Source organism: Taeniopygia guttata, chromosome 4 (genome assembly GCF_048771995.1).
Source record: "Taeniopygia guttata chromosome 4, bTaeGut7.mat, whole genome shotgun sequence".
Taxonomy (NCBI): Eukaryota; Metazoa; Chordata; class Aves; order Passeriformes; family Estrildidae; genus Taeniopygia; species Taeniopygia guttata.
In genome coordinates this window covers 20,296,316-20,321,249 of record NC_133028.1, presented here as the reverse complement: position 1 = coordinate 20,321,249, position 24,934 = coordinate 20,296,316, and the positions used below count along the sequence as shown (strand labels likewise).

Here is a 24,934-nt window from a genome sequence, read left to right as displayed (position 1 = left end):
GTTACTAAAGGATCTTATCTATGTTCAGCAGTTACAATGTAAAGTCTAAGTTTAAATTTTTTGGTTTTGGGTAATTTGCCTGCATACAGTATAATAGCAGGAAGGTCCTGTAGGAATCAGAAATCTATTGCTCTCTGAGTCTAATTAAAACCCAATATTTTTTAATTCATATAGCAAAATAACTTTATTTTCAGGGATATATTTTCAAAGATGGTTTTGAAGAACATTACTGTAAAAATAGATACCTTGATGAGTGTACAAATTCTTTTGCATGAGAGGAAACCAGCTCTGTATTATATATGCAAATATATACTATATACAAATCTATTTCCTAGCCATGCAAAAAGAAATATACATAAGGATTTGATTCTTCAGGAAAAAAAGTACGGTAGGTCTTTTAAAGAAGTGCAATAGCATTCACATTAACCCCAAAAAAGAATATTGAAAAGTACCTTGAAATTATGTGAAAACATAAATGTCTTTTTAGATTCATGGTCTTAAAAGAAATAGATTTCCAAACTGTTTTGGAAAATTTCCTCTGTTACATCTACAGCTCTGCTTTACAGGACTGAGATTTAAGAAAATGCAAATTCTTTCTTTTGTTGTGTTACATTAATGCTTCCTTTTTTTTGTATCCTAAGATATGATGAAGGGCAGCTTAGTTCATAAATAGCTCATTTTGCATTCTCTCTCACTAAATTTCAATGATATGTTTTGTGTACAGTACAAAGGCATACTGGAGTAAAATAAACAGAAAAGCATTAATCATCAGACAGATGACAAAAAGAAGAAAAGAAAATACCTGTTGCAATATAAAATGAATTTTAAAAAAAGGTTAGAACAATGGAATACATCCAGTTGCATAAAAAGTGCAAAAATTTATTCAAAACACAAAGGGTGAGTAAAAAATAATAGCAATGAACTAATTAAAAATTAGTTATTGAATTAAAAAAAAAGTGATAAATAATCTAGTTGCTAAGACCTTTACTTTAGAGCATTTTATTCACATTACAAATAAATAATTTAAATAATTTCTTTCCCATTTCTTTGCACAACTCTCAAAATGGAGACCTCTGTATCATAGTTATGACATTACCAAAGAGCTTATTACCATGGTAATAATTTTATTTGAGTTTTCTGTAGTTTTTTTAAACATTTTTCTTGTACAGATCTGACTTATGAGTTTTGTTAATTTAATTCATTTATGAGAATCAAACAAATCAACACATACAACATTTAAAGAAAATAAATACATTACTGGTCTCTATCCTCATTAGTTCAAAAGAACCAGATAGCTCTGTCTTAGTCATTGGCCAAGAAATTATTTGGAATATGTCAAAGGGTCTGTGACTCTGTAGAGCTGCTACTTGTAGACCTGCATATCAATTTTCAAGCTTTACCAAACTCTTCAAGAATGTCGACCTTAACTTCTTACCAAGGATGCTTCGCTAGCCTTTAGCTTTATCATCTTATTCAACACTCTACTGTCTATTCCTTGCATTTTCTTCCTGACACTCTACTCTTTTATGACCTTTTTCAGAGCTATTTACCTTTGCCTGTCAGTTTAGGTTGTTCTATAATGGAAATTTTAGAGGCTTCTTCTCCTATAAGCCTACTCTTTTCCAATGAAAGAGAAAGAAAAAAAACCTGCAAACCCAAATTCATTTATTAATAACACATATACTAGAATTAAATTTTGAAACCAAGTGCATAGTAGAAATAGTTCCTCTTTTTTTTTTTTTTTTTTTTTTTTTTAGCAGCTTTTTTTATAAGAGCTCTATTCTTTGTTGTTGTGGTAGTTATGCTTCTGGGAGGCTTGGAAAACTAACATAAAGAAAAAAGTGTTTCTTTTATTCTTACACAGTGGTCATACAAATCCTTTCACTCGTTCTGTTTAATTCTTTTACCATAAAAAAAAAGATCAGAAAATATGGTATTCTGTTTTAATCTTCTCTTTTAGGAGGCAAATAATGAAAGGAGAGTGGCAAAGATCACCCTCCTTCAATTTAATATTTTTATAGTGCTATTCAGTAGTTTAGTCACAAATCATAGAATATAAGAGACTGGAGATGGCTTACTGTTACATAGCAAATGCCAGAAGATATATTTTACAGTGTTTTAAGGAATTTTGTATTAAAAATAATTGTAAAATTATTTATCAGTGCATCAAAATAACAAGGAATTTCTCAAATTTCATGTCAGGACACAGAAAACTCAAAAGTTTATAAATAGGTAAAAAACACTAAGGGTCCTGGCCTTTTTAAATCTCACTGTAGCAACTAATTTTACTTTGGAATATTTTAAATAAAGTGGCAAACCCCCTTGAATTAAAACTACTTTAGAATGCTTAGAATAAGAGGATAAATATATATTTTCTTGATGAGAATCAAATAATTATATTTTTGCATTTTGAATATAAAAAAAAGTTAAATCTTGTTTCATGGAAAGTGGGAATAGCTGCATTTCTAGTCACTAGCAGCTGTTAAAAAAAAAAAAAAAACAACATGGAAAATTGAGTAAAGTAAGAGAAAACCACAACATTCCTTTAATGAGAAGGCAAATGTAATAAAAATTGATGATGTGGAAACTCTTCTAGTGAAATTAGAGATTTGATGTTGATTTTGAAGTATTCTTGATTTTGTGGGTTTTAAAGTTTTCTAGAAATAAGAACTTTTAAAATAATTTAAATATTTTTGAATATAGAATTGCAAAATGTTTGTTGTTCTCTCTGTCCACAAGTGGTTGCAGGAATAAATCAATGTATAATCCTAGTTCAGAAAAGCAGTTGTGAAGAATGTTCTTTATTTAAAAATAAAAAAATATCAGATCTATGTGCTACAACATATTAGAATGTAATGCATTATACATATGTGTGGTATTTTGAAGGTCAGCAGAAGTTAAGCTCTTAATTCAGTTAAATTCTTTTGTAAAACTGGTGACTATATGCTCCCTAGGTTAATAAGGATCCTAAAAAATAGTCTTTTTTATTCTGCTATTTAGCTGACACAAAAACCAGTTTGCAAATATTATTTAAATGGTTGTTTGTACAATAAAGAATGACAGATTTACCAAGATGTTTGTAATATAAATCACTCAATGCTTTATCAGCACTAGGGAACAAATTCTTATCAAGATGGCAGATTGTAAACAACCACAGAATTCCTGCTGTTATGAAGTAAAAGTTATTTTAAAATATAACAGGTCAAAAAACTGTCTCTTGCAGGGAGGATGTATGAAGAGAAAAGTGGTTATGGTGTCTGTACTTGAAAATAGAGTTGTTTAAATATAGCTGTATTGTTATACTGTTTTTGCCAAGTTACTTGGTTAGTTATATAGGGTAACATTCATCTTTGTGAAGGCCATAAAAAAGAGTGAAATCCCCAAAGATCCCTTTGCTTTCTTCTGCTGGAAAAGAGAATGAAAAAAAGAAAATATCAGGTCTTCACTTGACAATTCTGTGCATGTTCATTTTCTTTCAACAGATATTAAATATCTTGATAATAACTTTTATACTGAAGTTTGTATTTACTTGCTTTTTTTCTCCTTTGCAGCTCTTTTAAATTTGGATCAAGGTAAAATTTTTAAGAATTAAAATAGAACGATTGCTGCTGCATCAGAGCATTCAGAACAGGAGGCTGAGGTGCATGGTTGACAACAAAAATACCCACGTAAATAAATTGCTTCAAACAAATGTAGGGATTGATAAAATATGCAGAAATTGATTGGGGGATTAATTAACATTCTAACATCAACCTTCCCTCAGATATTCTTTCTAAAATATTTGTTCTTGCAAAAAAAAATATGTATGGTCACCTACAGAAAAAGGTATCTTCCTGGAGGTTTCCATGTTTTTGATTTTATGCAGCACATCGAAGTACTGATAAATCACTCGTGAGTTCCATACACCTTCAATGCACCTTCAGCCTCATCTGCAGTGCTCAAGCTGTCATACTCTGAATCCCTTCTGGACAGAGCTGCCAATCATGCTAAACCATGTGAACAGCTTAGTGACACAGACAGATGTTCCCCGAGAATGAGACAGAGACCACCAAACTCACTAATTTATAAATTTAACAGGGCGGGAATATAGGACTTCAATGTTAAAGTCTAATTCATTTATCTGATAGTTTCTTTCAAGTGTGTTTTTAGAAGATAATTTTGCAAATAAACTATCTCAGCCCTTTTATATTTCTACCACCAAACCAGAGGGAATACACTTGGCCCTATTCAAGCTTTCAAACTAATTCTTCATGATTTTGTGCTAATTCAGAAAACAGCTTTTCATGCTAAGCTCTGAACTTCTTTCACTGGGAAAGAAACATGACATTGAGGCTTAAACATAAGAATTTTAGCAGGAAAGAAACTCAGAAAAAATAAGTTTAAAGCAAAACCTGAAACACAGAAACCCAACAATAGCTTGTAAAAAAAAACCCTGAAAAATAAAAAAATGAAGAGACAAAAGATCATAAATATTTACATAGGTATGATTTTGGTTTAAATAAGAAATATCCAAATGTTCTTAACACCTTCAGCAAAACAAACAAACAAAAAAAAATTAAAACATTTTTATCTGTGCCTGTGGTAAGATCATAGACACAAAATTGAACAAATAATAGAAGGGATGTATATAATCAAGACAAAAAAATAAAATCACTGTACTTTTAAAACATATTTTTAGCAAAGCCTGGTTCTGGCACATGTAATAACACATTTTCTTCAGTTGTAGGTATGATACATTTGAGAAGACATTCTGAACTAAACTGTTTTTCCCCAAAAGCTTTGTCAATTACCCTTATTGAGGTATTTTGGGTTTTATGAGACAGTTTACAACCCATATCACAGGAAAAATAAATGCAGATTTACATATATTTTTATTAATTTTTATTTTACTTAATAGTTTGTAGACCAAGTAACTTACATGTTCCATTTTCTGAGATAAGGCAAAATCCAGTGAGGAGCTTTTATCCAGAAATGGTGAACAATAGATCATTTTAGTCATAACATTCAAGTTCAACTTACAGATAGAAGGATGATATTTTTCTTCTGGGTATATTTCTTGAGTCTTTAAACTCATACACTAATGTTACCCTACGTGCAAAATTGTATTTGAGTCTGGAGTGCATTCATTCTTTAAAGAGAATTTAGCTGTTTCTCAGAGGGCTAGGAGAATTCATAGATTTAAATTTTCTCCATATACGTGGAAAGTTAAGCACACATGTATGAGATACAAAACCAAAAAAATTGAATCTTCAGCAGGGAGTCACCTGAATTACTGAATACAAATAGAAAAGGAATGTCTCTTTTATCTTTTTCAACTGCAGAATTTTTCTTCCACCAGCAGTAAAGATTCATAAGGATTTATTAAGTAATTCAGCGCACTAAATAACTATTTCAGGAAGCAAAGAAAAAATAAGAAATTCTGAAAAACTGGTTAAATATCTACTATTTTACTGTGAAGAATTCCAGAGAGCTGACAAGAATAACTGCTCTATCATGCTGGACTGTTGTATTGCTCTATCATACTGGATTGTTGTATTTTGAATAGACCATCCTATAATGGGGAGAAAGATTTCATGAAATAGTCATGTTATTTCAATGAGGAAGGAAGACATGGACTCCATTAGTCCTTTAAAATTTATCTTAGATGCAGTTATATGAGAAGACATTTAATCTGCTTTCTGAAATGTTATCTAGTGAGTTTGTAAGATTTTTCTGCCTGTGTTACTTTACTTCAAATAATTCTTTGCTATAGAATGGAAAAATAACTAATTTTAGTGGGAAAGACTGAAAAAAAATCACCATATATTTTCCCACATAGTGGAGGTTTTTTCAGCAACATCCAGAAAATTTTAAATTTTGATATCTTCATACTGAATCTATCAATTCTCTGATGAGTGCTCCAAGTTACCAGACTAGAGAGCACTGAGGTGATGAATGATTACTAACCATAATTCACAGGATATTCTAAGGTTGACAGTAAATGCACAACTCTTGAAATGAAGTGAATGGAAGGAATAACAAATTTTGGCCCTTCAAATGAGTGACTTCTTTCTCAGCAGTCAAAGAATTCAGTATTTTTAAGGATTTAAAAAAAAATTAAAGAAAAATTAGATGTGCCTTTATAAGATGACTGGTTCATCCAAAGCCAGGTGGCAATTAAGCAAGTATCTAGTGGAATGCTTACACTACCATTCTAAGTTTTATTTAAAAATAACTTTTAACTTCTTAGTTACTTTTTGTTCAAATGTTTAACTATTAGTTTAGAAAATAAGATTCAATCTCAGTTTGGGTTTAAAAAAAAATTAATGCTCAAATAATGGCAAATTGGCCTTTTCCTCTCTTTTCATGACAGCTAATGTCTTAGGATTAGCAAATATTATTTATTGCTCATTTTTAGTTAAAATAATATATTTTTCAACATTAATTCTCCACATATTCACAAACGCTTCTTTCTTATGTTAGGACTAAATCCCCTAGAACACACTGTCAATAATTACTACAGACAGAGGGTAGGAAACAATTTATTTTCAAACACAAATGAAACAATTATTGAAGCAAGAGTGTTATATACTATATCTGCAAGGAATGCATTTACATACTTTCATTTCTAGAAAGGGCTTCTTGCTTTGAAATGGAAGCAGTTTTCTAACTTAAAGTAGGTAATTACACACTCCATTAAACAAGTAATTAACAGATTACAATTTTTAAAAAAACAACTTGAAAATGAGCAATTCAGATGCTAAATGTGAAGCACACTGTTATAATTAGCATAATACTTTTTGAAATGGATTAACAAATATACAATGAAAATGGAAAAAAAATCTATTTTCTCCTTGCAAATCATAAGCAACAAACATTATAAGTCAAAACAATATTTTAGTAAAAGAACCTAACACAAATATCTCATGCTAAATTGTTTACTAAATAAATAAATAAATAACCTCTTAATTCCCTGGAGATATAGCTAAAACTTTCAGAAGATTATTGCTGCATACACACCATGCTGGGAGCATTCCCAATGTGAAGAAAACAAAAGATCTGATACTGGGTTTTTTACAAGCAAATATGCTTCTTGGATTAATTTCAAGATGCAAGTGAAATTTTACCTACCACTATTATAAACATCAGGAAAAGCTACCATAATGAGAAATACTATCAAATACTTTATGTTTCCATGTCTTGTGTGTATTTTGTACATCTGATGAAGTTTGTCAAAATAAAGATAATAAGCTCAGATAGGGCAGTGAAAGGCATGAATTGGTTTATGAACTAATTTCTTCAGCTCCTTCAACCCAGCTGCTACATACTGGCCACCTGTCTATTCCACCAGTACAAGACATGTGCTTTTCAGCTGCTGCCCTGTAGAAATTTTAATTTTACTTCAAAATTGAGGAAATGGACTGTAATAAGAGCCGTATCCTTTGTATATAGTTGGCTTGTTTAATCTTCTTTATAGCTATCTCTTTTTATTTGTTGAAAATAGAAGCTGTAGACAAGAAATTATCAAGACAGAATCTAGTTTAACCTCTTTTCTGAAGATATTTAATCTAGCTGTTCTCCTGAATTCTCATTTTAATCATCACTTTACTTCAAAATGGTACATTCTTCTTCTAACCCACAGGTAGATTTTAATTATTCAAACTATTTTCAACTGTTCATTCTTCCATAAAAAGAAATTACTAGAATAAGTACTAATACCATTTTCATTATTTTTATTAAATCAAAAGAATTAACATAGGGGCTTTTAATCAGAAAGCCAGTAGAAGGAAATAAACAGTAAATAAAAGCCTTAAAAATTAAAATTTTAACAATATGAAGTCCAAAACAAAATATTCATGTTCTGTCACTATTTTTTTTTTTTTTTAATTTTCTATTAATTCATGAATCCAGCTACTGGATACTCAATTTTAATTTATAGGATGTGACAATCAGAGCCCATGGCAATATGGCTGTACAGGAGCAATGCTTTGTTGAATGTATTAATGTCACAATAAGCTGAATTACTCTCTTGCTAACGAAGTTGACCTCTTCTGGTGTTATTGCTAGCCAGGACAGTGAAGAAATTCAGTTATCCCAGAATCACTCAAGGCTTAATTTGCATTAAAATAGAGCAACTACAAAATATAATAAAAAAATTGAATTGCTGTGTAATATTAAATCAAATGAAGAATCTGTGGGTAAAGGAGACTGCAAATCTTACAAAAGGGAATTGTAAGGTTAACATATGACAACACATCAATGTGATGGGTTACTCCCACATACAGCACACTAATTTCTTCCACTTTCATTTACCTAATAGGATGTTTTAGGGAAGCACTAGGTCATATGGAGGAAGGAGGAGAGTCATCAGATGAAATCAGAATGGCAAAGGCAGTTGCTATGCCTCTGAGTAGCATCAATAATAGTAACTTCTTCAAGTGAATAAAGCCCTCCTCAGTTTCTATCTTAAACATCTTTTCCTTCCTTAAACATTTTTCTTTGTCTACTTTGACACTTAATTATTATCATGGATGGTCCTCATCCCAAGATCATACACGAGAGCAATAGCAATTTAAAAGTTGGGTTTTTTCATTCTTCCAGATATGACTGAAAGTTACAAAATAAATGAGAATGTATCTATAAATGTACTGTATTTTATCTTTTCCCCTATGAAAGAATGATTTATATGAAATTATTAATTTCTACTTAACTCCACGAATCATAAGACTCTGATGAATATTATGAATAGTTGAAATTGATATCATAATGAGTTTAAATTTAGTAAAGACAAAAGTGCACCTATAAATACACATAAGAGGCAGCATGAGACAAAATACTCTGATTAATGTTGTAAAATGTCCCACATGTGAAACTTTTGGTGTTTTGCATTTTTGTTTGTTGCTTTAAATCTACAGATATAGTTCTGGGCTTGTTCCAGTTAAATAGCTTCCTTATTTACTATTATTTACTTTCTCAACAAGTATAGAAAACTGTTCTGTAATACTATTAGACTGATTATTTTCATTACAATTAATATTTAAATAATCTGTTTTCTAGACTTATTTAATTTCTTAAAATTTAGCACAAAAGATAAGGAATAAGTCTTATTCACAAAAAAAATATTTCTGAATATATGTTACAATGACACATATAATGCAATCCTTTTCCCCACTTATTTGAGATATAACTTTAGTGGACATGGATCTTTTGAGATATAACTTTAGTGGACATGGGTCTATCTCTGAAAAGAGAGATATTTGAGTACACATCCCCCTAAAACAATGACCCATGTATTTTCAACAGCAAATAAATATCCAGAGTTGATAGTGTTTCTGTAGAAAATAAAACTAAAAAAAATATATTTTGCCATCTATATTTGTTATTTCAAAAAAGGAGAAAAAATTTGATAACACACCATTAGAGTAGCAATGAAGTAAATAGTGGCTGCAATGTCTTATGTTATAAAATCTATTGCAGGCAAAAAATTTAATCTAGAAAAGTGCTGTAGAGAGTCAACAACTCTGATCCTCTTTCTGCAACTGTTAAAGACAAAATCCCTCTCACTTTCCATCTGTAGATTATTTTTATGAGTAGTCCTCTTTTCAAGGTCATACTTTGCTGTATAGTAACCAAGATGTGTGTGCAAACCACATCAAGAGATGCTACCTAGAACAGCTAAAAAAGTTAACAGTTTTAGAAGACAAACCAATGCAAACTCACATGCCACTGAATCTAAATATCTTGTAATACCCATTTCCTCTGTGAAAACAAAGCACTTTAATAAATTGGCTTTGTTGCTGACTTCAATGTTACTCACAGTCTTGCTTCATGGCCTGAGGAAGTAGTTTTGGAAGCTCCTTATAGAAAGATAGATTTTGGAGGAACTTCACAGTTTTTATGTTCAAACAAAAGTAAATAATTTCTAAGACAGGCAATTTCTAAGAAGGAAGGAAACCTTTTCTTTAACAAAATTTTGAAGAAATAGAAGGCAAGGAAGAAAACACCTATTCCTATCTTGTATATTTTTTTCACATAAATTATTTTTATATTTTAAATGAAATTGTAAAACCTGTATAAGTATTTTTTGTAGCAGAAGAATACTTATAATTTGAATATAGGAAAATTCTGTGATTTTGATAAATAAAATTTATCAATCTATCAAAGTGGTAAAATTAATTTCATATAAATTTGAAAGAAATACACTGTGATAAATTTTGCAAGCAACACCATAAATATTGCCACTAATATATTTGAAAAAAAATTAGTAAAAACTGTATTGTGTTGTTCCTTATTTTCTTCTAGATTATACTAACAGATAGTTCCTCTTGCTAGAAATAACCAAAATCCTGTGGAATCCACAAAAATATCAATCTTCAGGGTTCACTCCAAAAGTGACATACCCTAGATATTACATTCAGATTATTAATTATTCTGTCATTGTTATGGCTCCAGTAGATATCAGAAGTTAATGTCTTACTATTGACAGCTACCGAAAATTTCTTCTATTGGACTCCAATATGTATTGTTGTATCTGCTAAGGAGGTTTCAGGATGTCATCTTTATTAGAGACAGACACACAATAAGAAACAGAAGTAAAGTTTCACTTAAGTAATGTCAGGCATCTCTTCTTGCTTTAATCAGACTGCAGCCCCAGGTGATCTTAGCTGAGACATCTTTCTTAAAAATAGCCACTTCTTATGAATTTGCAACCAATTTTTAGTCTTGAAAGATCCAAATTCCTTATTTTACTGTTAATAAAATCTGCAGGATAACTAATTTTATAGAAATTTATTAATTTTTATTTCGATCTGCTAGATAGGAAACTGGTGATCTGCTCTAGTTCTGCTAGCCAGCAATTACTGATAGTGCAGTAATTCTTCAGTCTGTTGTACCAATAGGATATGTAAGACCTTTATAAAATGTGAATTAAACAGGTCTCGTGGCTAGAACTTGGGAGTGATATAAGTAAAATGTATTCATGGTTTATTGTCTATACCTAAGCCCATTGTTTCAGTTGCTCTAACAAAGAATGTTAAGATGAGACAGGAAGGATTTTGACTCCATATCAAATAGACAGAAGCCTTCTGGATATTGAGTTTCCTATATTACACATATTGCTCTACTTGTTGGGATCACCTGTGTGTCTTTCTATGCCCAGTTCCTCCACACCACTGAGGCTACAACACTCGCAGTGTATTGACTATCTGGGAGAACTTATGTGCTTCTACATTTCTGACAAATTTGAACTTAAACTGTCTAGATGGCATTAATTACAAAAGGGAGAAATCACAAGTAACAATTTGGATATTGAAATACTTCTTCCCAAAAGATGTACACTATTATGAAACACATAGGTTCTGGGGAAGACTCTGCTCCATAAATCCTGTTTTCAGCTTCTGTGAAAACAAGGGTGTGAGGTGAAAGAAAATGGAAGAATGTGTATACTTTAGTATCATAGTGGCACTGAAATATAATTAGATAAGGAAGACGCACAGATCTCAAAGCTGATATATAGTTTTAGGATATTGTTATAGTGTACATTTTCTGTGTAGCATATAACAATAATATCATATGCCTGTGATATGTTTGCTCTATCAGGACTTAGGAGAATGACAGCAAATACTTGTTTCACATTTAATTTGAACAAATATGAAAATGACTAGTTGAATAGAGTGGTGTGTCATGATGGAGAAGTAACAAAGTACAGAATTAATATCCTCTTCAAACTAAAGTTGTGAAGAAAGCCAAAAAACTTTGTGAAACATTGTAGATAACATCATGCTGTCCTGTAGTCCAAAAGTGCAGATTTTTGACACCTTCCTTTAAGTCCCTTCATTGCATGCAATTTTAAAAATAAATAATAAATAAAAAATAATATTTGTTTTTCTGAAATTCATATGTCCAAGAAGGAAAAGACAAAAATACTTTAATCAGTATCACCTCAACTTTAAAAGCTGAGAGCTACAAAGAACAAACACTTAAAAATATATGCATCAACTCTTTTCAAAGCAAAGGAGTATTGTCTATAAAAATATTGAACCTTTATTGCCTATCTCTTTGGGCTATCATTTATACTTGCACAGAGAAAGTGTAGAGTGTAGTCATACCAAAAGGCTCACCCATTCTGAGTACGATGTAGCACTTTTTGGTCTTATTATGCACAAAAATATGATTCCAGAAAAGATTAGAATGAACTGTGTGAGAATTTTGGGACAACTTATAAATAATTTCTAAAAGGTTTTCTTGGTTTTCAAGAAAGATGGTAGAAATATTGTTGCAAAGATTTTCGTTCCCAGTCTAAGATATTCTAAAAATTTAATCACATGCAGAAATACAAATTCAAGGGTGTTAATAAAAATTACTTCCCTATAATAATTTACGAGACAAGAGATGAAGACTATAATTCAGGGCACTTTCCATTAAGTACATTTGAAGCTGTAGGTTAAGTTCTTGCTTATGAACATGAACCTCATCCATGCAGCTATTCATATATCAGTGTTAGAAATGGGTTTGGAACACCATTGTCAGCATCTTGATACAGAGGGCTGAAAAAATCACACTTGTTATGATTCCCTGTGTCACCTAGGAGATTTGAATGTTCAGTTCCCATTAATTAACATCCGAGTCCCCCGAATGCCTGACTATCTCAGCTTTCATCTCCCATGAATCTTTCAGGAAACAGTATGAGCTTTGACACTGCAAACTTCAGTATGCTTAAATGTTTGCACATGGGAAGTAAAGTTCTTATATAATCTGATAAAAAGGTTAAAAATACATAATAAAATGCAGAAATGTTGATACTTCAGAGATATCAGGTATACTTGTTAGCAATATTTAGAATTATTCTGACAGCTTTCATTACTGTTACTCTCACACTAATTTTTTTAATATTTTCCCTCCAAAGAAATGCAGTCAACTATATTATAATTAACTTGGCTGCCAAAAAATATTACATATCATCAGATGCTCTACCGGCCTAAGGTAGTCAAAGAGTGGCAGCTGTATTGTTCAGTGTTTAATCAGGTCAAAGCTGTGGCAACTTTAATTATAGTTATTGTCAAGATGCTGCTTAATGCTTGCAACAAACCTTGTCATATGTCAGCTCTTGAACTCTTTTTTTTTTAGTCGTATGTAAGAGAAAAGAACATCCCTGTTAAATTTGACAGACATGTTTCTGTAACAAAAATTGGTATATTGCTAGATAAATTTGGGGTAATTTGGACAGGTAGGAATGAGGATAGGAAGTAGGCAAACATATTGAGGTAAAATAAAAAAATCCTTACTCTTGAAGTTAACACAGAAGATAAGAAACAGGTGCAGAGAAAGTGAAGCCAGCAAGTCACAGAATGTTTTAGAAAAACAGTCCCACTACATCCACCACACTATTATCATGTGTTATCATGTATCATTTTAACGTGTCCATCTGAGTCATCACACTATACTAAAAATGTAGACCCATCATTCATTCACCTGCCACCTGGCTCAAGAAATCAATCTAGTGGTCCTTTGCCCTGTTTTCCAATTTATAATGTCTTGTCCTGCATAAATGTTACATTTGGAAGCAGTCTCAATACTTTTCCCACACTACTAGTTTGGCTCATTCCCTGTTTTTCTCCAGATGTATCAACACTGTCTTTATTCTCCTTGAATCCCAAGGCCCCACGTAAATAAAACAAAATTACATCTCCCAAGGAAATGAACTGAAAGGATAGTTGGCTTCACAATCTTCTCCCTGTAAATCTGCCACATCTTAAGGATGGATAAGGTTTCATTCTCTCTGTTCACAACAATTCTTCAACATTATTCTGGCATATATCATATCATGCCACAGTATGCCTCCAGAAGCAATGGCTGAGATGCATGCAGCCCACACTAGATGTCATGCTATGAAAAACAAGACAGTAGTCTCATTATTTATTCAGCAAGTCTATGTTTTCATAAGGGGTGTTTGTTACAAGCAAAATCTCCTGAAATGTGTCAGAGTACTGAATAATAATTTAGGGATGTGGAGGCAAAGAAACTCCTTTGTCTGCTTAGTCTTTTGCTATGGTCTCTTTGGTGATCTGGTCCCCATGTTTTAAGTATGATCTTCTAAGGAGTAAGCTGAAAGGAATAATCACCTCTCTCTAGCTGCTGACAATGCTTCTGTGTTCAGAAACAAACTGGGAGCTGAGCACAGGCACAAGGCCAGAAGGGTCAGAACCCACAGTGACCTTATGCCACTGTACCTGGGTGAGGGCAGCTCGAGGGGTGCTTCCAAGGCCTGAGGTCTGCCCAGTCACTGCCCTACGTAGCTGGGCAGGGGAGAGGAATTATAACAAAAGGCTTGTGGGTCAAGATATGGACAAGGAGAGATAACTCAACAATTATTGTCATGGGCAAAACAGACTCAGCTTGGGGTATTTGATTTAATTTATAACCAATTATATCAGAGTGGAATAATGCAAAATAAAACCCAAATCCACTGCAGAGTCCTATCTACACAAGGCTGCAGGTTCTGCCAGGAGCCTGCTCCAGCATGAGCTTCCCACAGGGTCAAAAACAGCTTTGGGCATTTACCTGCTCTGATGTTGGGTCTTCCACAGACTGCAGGCAGATCTCTGGTTCCCCATAGACCTGGAGCTCCTCCTCCTGCTCCTTATTCACCAACTTTGGTATCTTCAGAGCTGTTTCTTGCATGTGCTCACTCCAGCTCCAACTGTACAGGGATTTCTCTCCCTCTTGAATCTGTTATCCCAGAGGGGCTACCACCACTGCTGATGTGCTCAGCCTTGGCCAGCGTTGGGTCCATCTTGGAGCCAGCTGACATTGGCTTTGACAGGCAGGGGAAGCTTCTGGCAGCTTCTCAGAGAAAACATTCCCTTGCCCCTATGTCTATCAAAACAATGCCATGCCACTACAATTATTCATGTCTGGCAAAAGAGTAACAGGTTCAAAGGAAAGAATGAACTAATCAATATGAAATGTTTGGGAAGATGAAACTAAATTTGTAGTATATGAGTGATTAGGGGGAGTAGTTGGGGTCTTTCTGTTGGTTTTCTTTTTACTGTGTGTGGTAGAAAAGGAATGTCTCTTACTATATGGGGACTTTTTTAGAGGCAGATATAAAAAAGGGGTTTTTTTTGTTATGTATAGAGCTTTTATGCATTCATTCAGGTAGTTTACACTCTGATTGTGAAGGCTATTAATTTTACTCTAATAATTACCTCAAAAAGCAGTTAAATATTAAAAAAAACCCCAAAAGTTCCCCATGATTCAAAAGTCATAATTGTGATGAGAATGAGAATAAACATTAATTTTCATATATTACAATGGAATTTAGGAAGTTAACTGTAAATCATCTTCCTTATAATTGCAGAAATGCACTGTGTACCTCACTACAGGTACACATTGATGTCCATGCTAGTCATCAATCCTTTTCTTCTTCTGATAAAAACAGTAAGACTCAGTTCCCAGTTACATAAAGGCAAAACATGAAACATAACTAAAAAGCCCATTTCCAAAAAAGAGCCATGATTCTTGGTGATCCACAGTAGTACATTTTTTCCAAGAATCATGTGTCTTTGAGCAATAGGAAAGCCAGCAAACGATATAAAAAATTGCTAAGGGAAAATATCTATATTATTTTGCCCTTTGTTATCACAGAAAAATAGAATTATTTGGGTTGGAAGGGACCTTAAAAATCGTCAAGCTCCTATCTTTCCATGGGCAGAGATACCTTCCACTAGACTGGGTTGCTCAAAGCTACATCCACCCTGACCTCCAGCAGTCCAGGGATGGGACATCCACAGCTTCTGAGGAACACGTTTCAGTGTCTCACCACCATCACAATAAAGAATTTCTTCCTAATATCTCATCTAAACTCCTTCTTTCAGTGTGAATCCATTCCCCTGTGTCCTATCACTGATGCCCTTGTAAAAGGTCCCTTCACAACTTTCTTCTCAGACACCTTGAGTTACTAGAAGGCTACTGTAACGTCATATCAGAATCTTTTCCAGGATGAACAACATCATAAAACCTGAATTCCTTTCGTGCACAATTCTTCACAGGAATCTAAAAACATCACAGGACAGACATCTTGAGAGATTAGGAACTCTTTAAAAAATTATGACTTCTAAGTTATTTATGTTGATTTTGGGAGTTAGAAACATAACAGTCGGTTTTGGAAACATCATGGAAATATTAGTGTTTTTTCAATCTTTACATATGCATTGGTAGGATTTAGAAGGACAAACTCCTATTAAATTTTTATTAATATATCACTTCTTTCAGTTTAGGGATTGAAATTTTCCTAGTTCCGTGTAATGAGTGGAATTCATAATTACTAATGGTGGCCATTTGGAGAATATAAAGGTTTTACTGGAGCCTGAAAAGTTATTAAAAGAGATTATCTTGATCTGTTAATCTGTCATCATTATTATCTCTCTAAAATCAAATAGGTTATATTTCCTAGGTTTGGGAAGATAGGATGGATTTTTATCAATTATGAATCAATTAACTACTATAGCTGTGTAAACATTATGTTTAATACTTTGTCAGATTTTATTCTCTTGATGAATTTCGTGAAGATAAATTCTCAGTTCATAGCTTCTATTTTTTCAGATAATTTCTACCAGAGGGTTATCATACACAAATAATTGGACAAAATAATTCAAATAAATGATGATAAAAAATAACTTACATTTTTACAACATCTTTTATCTTAACTCTATATCCAGTGTCTCAGTAGTGCCTCATTTTGTGGTACTTCAAGCATAATCTATCCCTCATATGTACCTTTTCTTAGTGCTAATTGCTATTTTGATATGAATGTAGGCAAGTAGACAGGCAGCTCTTTCCAGACTAAGAGAAAATATTAATGGTCTTTCTAAGAGAAGCCTTTTGTAAAAATTTAAGCAGACAGGTGATTATAACAGAAACATTTATAGAAAATTCTTGTTGCCACTGTCAGAGTGGCAGCTTTGCTGTTAAGATACATTTTGAATATATATTAGTAGCAAACACACAAACAGGTCTTTGAAAAGTGTTCTTTTCATTTTCATTTGGGGTGCTTTTATATAAAATTTTATCAGAGATTATTACTAAATAAATAACTAGTATATCTTTATTATGTTATTTCTTATATTGGTGAATAATATTTATCATGTGATAAAATGGGAAAGTCTTCATATTAGTATTATTTGCCCACTGTCAAAAGAATTAGAAGAGTTACTCAGATATACTAGTTTTCCCAAAACGCCTCATGAGTATTTTTATAACCTGGTATTTAAATAATTCATTATAAATAACCTACTCCTTAGATGACAACAACAGCACCAAACCACAGCAAATACAACAAACAACAGTAATACAGACCTCATTTCCACACTGATCATAAACCAGAAATTGTGGCAGCAGATCCTGAGTTAAACATCACATATTTTACAGATCTATATTTAACATATCTCTCCTCTGAGAAAGTTTTATCCTTTGGATAACTTGGTATTCAGATTGATCAGTCACAAATTAATGTACTGTATACACCGATGATTTCGCATAAGAATACTTAATTTATACTGTGAGTAATACAACGCAGAATGTTATTGTTTAATACAAATAGAATTCAAATCACGTATCAATTCTTTGAACTACAATGATATCTAAACTGTTAGTAGACGAAACAGTACTCATTTATATATGGATTTCCTAAAAGTAATAATGCTCCACTTCTACCTTCGCTGAAGACAGTGGTAAATTATCATCATATGCAACAGAAAGAGAATTTGGCCAGTGTTTTGAGAACTCCACATTTAGGCTAAGCTTTATTCAACTGCTTAATTAAAATTTCTGCTTGCTTTCTACTTGGTTATTATTCCTATGGTGAGCCTAATTGCTGCTATATGAACAGTGCATTTGCCTGGAGAAATTTATTAGCTTTCAGTTGAGAAGCATTCACTTGTTATACACAGTTTGTGGTAAGTCGTGTCAAGCAGTACCCTACTTCTATGCACATAGTTCATATTATGAGTCTGTAGTGTGAAACTATATAGAGCAATTAGTTTCTGTTGTCATTAAAAACTGACAGTAATACCATTGTTCATTCAGATGCTGCAAACTCCTCTCCCTCTGCTTGCTTGGGTAAGTATTATTATGGCACTGCATGATGCACTGTGTGTGGCGGGGGATTTTCAGAGGTTGTGCAACTTTCACATTCTATACATGCACAACATTCCATCCCAAGTTCATACTGAAAGCATTTGGTTGTGCAACACCTTTTTTTTCCCCTAGTATCAAACCCAGAAGGAATAATTATGATAATAATGGCAGGCAAGAAAAATTGCAACAATTAATATATCTGTCAAATATAAGAGACATCTTTTCTAGTTTTTTTTCTATTTGTTATGTATTGAATCATTAAATATGCTTGCTTTTAATCATTAGTATTTTACAGAAATTTTAAAAACTCTTCCTTTTTATACTGTACAATTCTGACATGCTCCATCTTCCAAAAACTAGTTCTCATTAAGTTCAAAAAAGTGCACCAATCCCAAAAGCAGTTGAAGGAGCTAAGGAGAAATACATTGATACACAGACACCTTTTCTTGAACACAAAACTCTGAGCAATTCAGAGGGAGAGTGAATGTAAACATCTCTTTGATGAAATATGGTATTGTTTCAACAATATGTTACACAGGTGAATAGTTCTAGACTGTAATACACAAGACTCAAATACTCCTTTCTTTACAGAATTATTTTATTCAAGAAATTTACTTCCTGAAAACACACTTATTTACCTTCCTATTTTCTTCTTTCATCCCTCAATACAGGCACGATTTGATAATTTTCATTGTGTGTTTTTTTCTTCAAGACATTTTAACTAAGTGTTTCTATGTAGATATGTATCTCTTCCTCCCTCTTATGATGTCAATCAGCATGCTGCAAATCCATACATGCTGGAAAGAGAAATGTATATTCTACCACAGGAATGTGAATACAAAGTATGTTTTTTTCTTATAGAAAGATTACTGCCTATGTTTTAAGGATCATATTTTGTTATGTACTTTGCTTTCTCATACCTACTAACCATAGCAAGATGTAGATTTATTGTAATTTCTTTTCTATTTTATGTCTTCGTTAAACTACACTGTAACATCAAATTCTCTGTTTTCACATCACATCTATTTTTCAGGAAAAAAATACTTACTAAATATTTGTAAAAATACATTTATTCCTGATGTTTGAGTTTTACTTTAAATGTCATCTTTGTGTACCTTGATTTTAAGACTTGTTGAATTTCATGCATGTAAGGATATCTACATTTCCTTCTGTTTCTTTCATACATTTTAGTCATGTTTTTAACAGATGCTCTGAATGATTTTTTCATTGAAAAAGTTGGTATCTTAGTTATCTAAGAGAAAAAAAGTATTTTTCTGAATTTCTAAAGTGTGAAATTGTGTATAATGCAAAAATTTAAATTATATGCTCCTTAATCATTCTGATAAAGTTTCTAGTTTAAGGAAAAAAAAAAACAACACTGCAGGGGTCAAAATGGTAACCTAGTAATATTTTCAAAGTTGTGTGGTTTATTCAAATCCATGTATTTTTCTGACAAAATCCACAAAAGGTTCCTATTCTTTACAAAAATATACAGCTATTAGACCTGTTTTCTAGGTATATTAGAGCAGGTTAAATACTTCTCTAACATTTTCAGGAAATGGACAGTTTAGTAGGCACAGCCCAAGGAGAGGCAAAGACAACTAAGTGGCCATTATGTGGATTAATTCAAAAAGTCATTTTAGCCCTTGGAAGATATCCCAGTGTCCTAGAATTAGGCAATGACAAAGTTGAGCTTTATGTCTCTTGTGTGCAATCAGTTACTTCTCCACCTTTCAGCTGGCACTGCATGCCCTTTGGCTATTACTGAGCATGTAGCTGAGTTTTAACTCATTAATGTGATAGCAACTCACCAGCTGACACTGGAGGCCTTGTGCTTAAATGGGCACGTTCCCTGAATTCTAGTGGGATTCTTTTGATGTGAAGGAGCATGGATCAGGGAGAACAATCTAATTGCTCAGCAGCAGCAGACATACTGACTCTGTATGAGGGAACTTAGGTGATTGACTCGTGCCAGGTGTCTGAAGAAGTGGGCACTGTGACTAAATGCTTTATTGCCTCTTTTAATAATAAAATTTTAGTATGACTAGGGAGGATGTAAGAAAATTAAAATTACCTAGAAATATTATTACAAACCAGTCTTGCATTCTTCCTGGAAGTTACTTAGTAATTCTACTTTGTCAACTAAGGTCTATGTTTTCATTTAAGCTAACCAGATTGATGTAAATATAAAGTAATATACCAGCAAATAGGCTCCCAACTGTCTTTAGAGTAAATTCCCAAAACCCAGCCAAAAAGACCCTATCAGTTGTGATAGTAGAGTCTATTTTGGCTTCACAGTAACTTAACTATTTTACACTACTTGAAATATTTTTCATGTATTTTATATCATCATTTCACTATGCCATTTGCCCTATTTGTTCTTATTAGTTGCACTCTCATTAATCAAGGATATTATTTGCTGTTATTATGGATATCTGGACTAAGCCTCCTCTATAATAACTTACTAGGATATTTTTATATAGAAAAGTGATAATTCTTTGACAAAAGGACATTCTTTTGTTATGCAGCACTAAACAAAGAGGGTTTTTTCCTATTTTCCTATCCTACGTTCAGGTTTGTCTAGAGTTCTTTGGTGGCTTAATGACATGCATCCTTCACATGAACAGAAAGGAAAGATTCCAGAATTATATAAAAGAAGTGTTTAGGGTGTGTATACCAGAGCAGACTACAGCCCTGGATAGTAGGACAGTAATACTGAGTGATCAGGTAGTTGAAATAGATGATTACTGTAGGTTCTTTCCACCTGACATTTCTATTCTATTCTATTCTATTCTATTCTATTCTATTCTATTCTATTCTATTCTATTCTGGTCTAGGCTAGTATATTCTAGTCTATTCTATTCTATGTTATTCTAAGTAAATATAAGTACACCCAGGGTGGAAAATAGTGCAATGCTCAGGCCAAATACAGAAGTCTATAACTAGGAAGAGGACTCTCTTTAGAACCCAGAAGTTTTAGGAGCAGTTGGCTTTTCAGAACTTGACATTTTAAGCAAGAATGGCTTTTTGAATTTCACCAATGCATCAATAGAAAATGCCCTGTAATATCACAGTTTAGCATTACTTTAGGAAAAATAAAAATGTTTTGGAATATTTTGTAATCCAATTAATTACTTTTCTGCATAATTCCAGTTACAGTAAAGCAGAGAGTGAAGAGTGAAGAGACTGAAAAAAATATTTGGGGTCTTTTAATGTGTGTTTTTACATTCTGCTTTGGTTATAGTGAAAGTGTTCCCGGGAGCATAAAGAAATGAACCACAGTGCAACTAAGCACAGAATAAAGTGTCATCAAAGCCATTCTTAAACAAGTGAAGTAGCAACCTGCATCACAGAATCAGAGACTATTCTGTGTTGAAAGGGACCCAAAGCATCATTGTTTCCAGGTCTTGAGTGCATGGCCCATACAGAGATGCCAATGTAGCTCTTACCTCTTGTTTCTCAAGGCATAATATTGTGAGTTTAAGTACCTGAGAAGACTGCAGTTTTCCACAGAAACTATTTTATTTGTTTTGGTTTCTGTTTTAGGCAATTTTTTTTTTCACCAGCTTTCAATATGAATATAAATCTTCATAAAATTCTGTATAACACAAATGGTAAAAAACATAATTCACTTACTGAACTGTAGGAATACTATATGTCCTATTCTACTTTTTCAGGTAAACAATTAATACTTGATAAAAATTTAAAGGTAAATTTATAAAATTATCCCATTTAAAATTAATTTTTGATGTTTGAAAATTCATGAAATCAAACCATCTCAAGACAATGTCAGTTATTCCCCAATAAGAAATAATATGAATACTCTGATAGGAGAATCGATCCTGCAAATGTCATTCATGTAACTAGGCCCACAGAAACTATGCACATGAATTAATGTGAGAAAGGCTAGCAAGATGGATCACTTCAGATATGTTTTACTTTTCACTGTTAACTTTAAAAAAAGAGAAAAGAAGGCCATATTTCAAATAATATAGAACCAAAATTTACCTGAAAGTTAAATCTTTGGGACCATACTTCTGTTAAAATTGATGTTGAGTTGGTATAATAGATTATTTCTGAAATGCTAGTTTTGACACCAAACATTACTTTGCTGGCATTTATTAGGCTGTTTTGATTTTCATCTACATCCTCTTGCCATCTGGATGGTATACACAGAATGCAGTGTGGAGGTGAGCCAAAGTTGCTTAATCTAAGAGTACAGACTCTACTTCTCCATGAGATTTGCATGGGATTCCAGGAAAAGGGGAAGTTCCTTTAGTAAAAAGCAGTTCTACATCCTCCTGAATCAACTCAATAGGCATGGGATGGGAAAGATTTCTGGCCTCTTCTCCTTTTATGTTGTGGTACTATTGGGATTCTATTAGAACAAGAGTATGTACACTTGCATGGTTAATGCAAAGAGGATGAGAAGGAAAAAAAAGGAGATATGGAGACAGGACTCTCTGAAATTCTCAGTTCTTATGTCTGGCCACAGTCTGGCTTCCAAAATGTATTGCCAAAATATGAAAAACTTTTCAATTCCTTAACAAAACTGAAAAAGCATTTCTTATCCACTTACCACGGTACCTGTCAACTTCCCAAGGTTTTATGTTTTTTTTTTTCTTAAACCATGAATATGACGCTATTTGGAGTTACCAAAAAAAAAAAAAAAAAAAAAAAAAAAAAATCAAAAGTCGTAAATGTCAAGACTAAAAGGCAAAATATAATTCATTAAACCAGTTATTTTAAAAAGTTTGTTTTAGTCCTGTCTCATTTGATATTGAAAGATGGTTATAAGGAGTCCAAAAGTAGTTGAGTCAAAAGTGTGTGTATGCTGGGAGAAGAAAAGGAATGGCACACTGATAGTGAGTTTGGAAAATATCACATGTGGTTTCATAGGTGGGATTCCAAATACATAGGGAGCTATTACTGCTAAAACATTACATTTGTTTATTGAATTATTTGAAGACGTGCATCTGCTGAAATGATAAAAAACCAAATTACAATTACACTAGGAAAAATTCAAAATATATGAGTCTATCAGTGAAACAGAAAGGACACATGACAGGAAACTCAGGGGTAAAACTGTGTGGTTTACATTGCAAATTTAAATGATTGTGCAGCATCATGCCTCAAATTGTAGAAGTGATTCTGATCTCTGTAATAATTGCATGTTATTGACTTCAGTAAAATTTCGTTCGAATTTGCACAGTTGTCAAATGGTAAATATAACCTATAGCTTTTGGGAAGGAAATTTTACTTTTGAGGTTGAATATTTAACCAACTTAAAGCTTAAGGTGTTGGTAAAAAATCAATAAATAATTAAATAAACAAGAAGATGTAAGAAGAGGAAGAAACACTCCAGCATGATTACTGGGATCATAATAACCTTGCAGAAGTCAGTGCAGTTACTATGCACGTGGGATTTGGAAACAGTGGATGTAAGGATAGCAATGAAGTTACAAATGATAATGCTACCAAGAAAGCTACTGAAATAAACTGCAAACACCTTACAAGTTCATGGATTTTGCAATTCAATATATCCTAAGGGAATAGTTTTAGAAGTGAACATTGAAAGTTTAACGCCAGGCAGTGTCGAAATAAGCATTTCACAATTTCTAACACTTGATTTAAGCTGCCTTTTGTAAAGGATTTATATTTCTTTTTAAGATTGCATTATATCTGGCAGCAATAATAACAATAAAAACATTGAAACTTGTAAAATGTTTTCTCTTGGAAAATGAGTTAATATTAATAAATGATTCAGCGCTTGAAAACAGTATGTTTATCAGTATCAACAGTAGACTGACAGCAGAGTGAGCAGAAAATTTCACTAGAATAAACCAGTGACAAGCTTTCCTAAACGGGTAAGTTTTTATGGAAGAATCTCAAACAGACACGGCAACTTTTTATAGACTATAGTCACAAAATAGCTTTACTTTCTATTTACTAAATAAATTTTTGAAGTCAGTATGAGTATTGCTGTTTTGTTATTATGGCATAGACATATATTTTTTTCTTTATTTTAAGGTGGATTTGGTAACTATTTACTCTTAGAGTGTCTTAATTTCCACTGGTTTCTATTGGTATTACTGAAAGTTGCAAGAGATCAAGGATCAACTGACAGCCAGAATATTTTTTTACTAGAGATAAAATTGTATGAATTCATAAAAGCAGTATCACCAGTGATATTTTATGCAGTTCTGTAGCATAAAGACTTACTCTATGTCTTTCAGATCAAGAACATTTTTTTGGTTGGGGTGTTTGCATCTCTTTTTTTCACAGAATCACAGAATATGTCAAGTGGGAAGGGACCTGCAAGGAGTCCAAAACTTGGCCCTGCACAGCACAATCCCCAAGAGTCACACAATGTGCCTGAGAGCATTGTTCAAACACTTCTTGAACTCTGCCAAGCTTGGTGATTTGACCACTTCCCTGGAGAGACTTTTGCATTTGAATGTTGTACAGTTGGTGATTTATATTTCTTATTGTGTATAGAAGTATTTGTAGTTTCTTTGTAGTCAAAGTATACCTTGCCTTTAGTTGTTTTATTATTCGATTACTTAATTGGTAATTGCTTAATTTTTACCACCCATTTAAATGTAATTGCATTGAATATACAATTTAATGTTTTATTTTTTGTAGCTTGGTAATGTATTTTAACATATGGATAATCAGAGTAATAAAATTAATGTAGCACTGTCCCTTGGGAGCTGTCACTGAGCTACTGTTTTCATAGAACTTTTATTATATTTTCTGTCACTAAGGGGTTTTATTGTGTCAGTTATACAATAGTCTCCTACTGAGATATCCTTTCAGC

General features: G+C 32.6%; 1 long non-coding RNA gene across 1 annotated transcript; it reads left to right on the top strand.

Annotated features, from left to right (window-relative positions):
• Window positions 1–3,545: 3,545 nt before the first annotated feature.
• Window positions 3,546–24,818, top strand: LOC140683920 (uncharacterized). The gene is made up of 3 exons (XR_012055559.1): window positions 3,546–3,572; window positions 18,064–18,096; window positions 24,400–24,818. It is a non-coding gene; the product is annotated as an uncharacterized lncRNA (long non-coding RNA).
• Window positions 24,819–24,934: the final 116 nt, after the last annotated feature.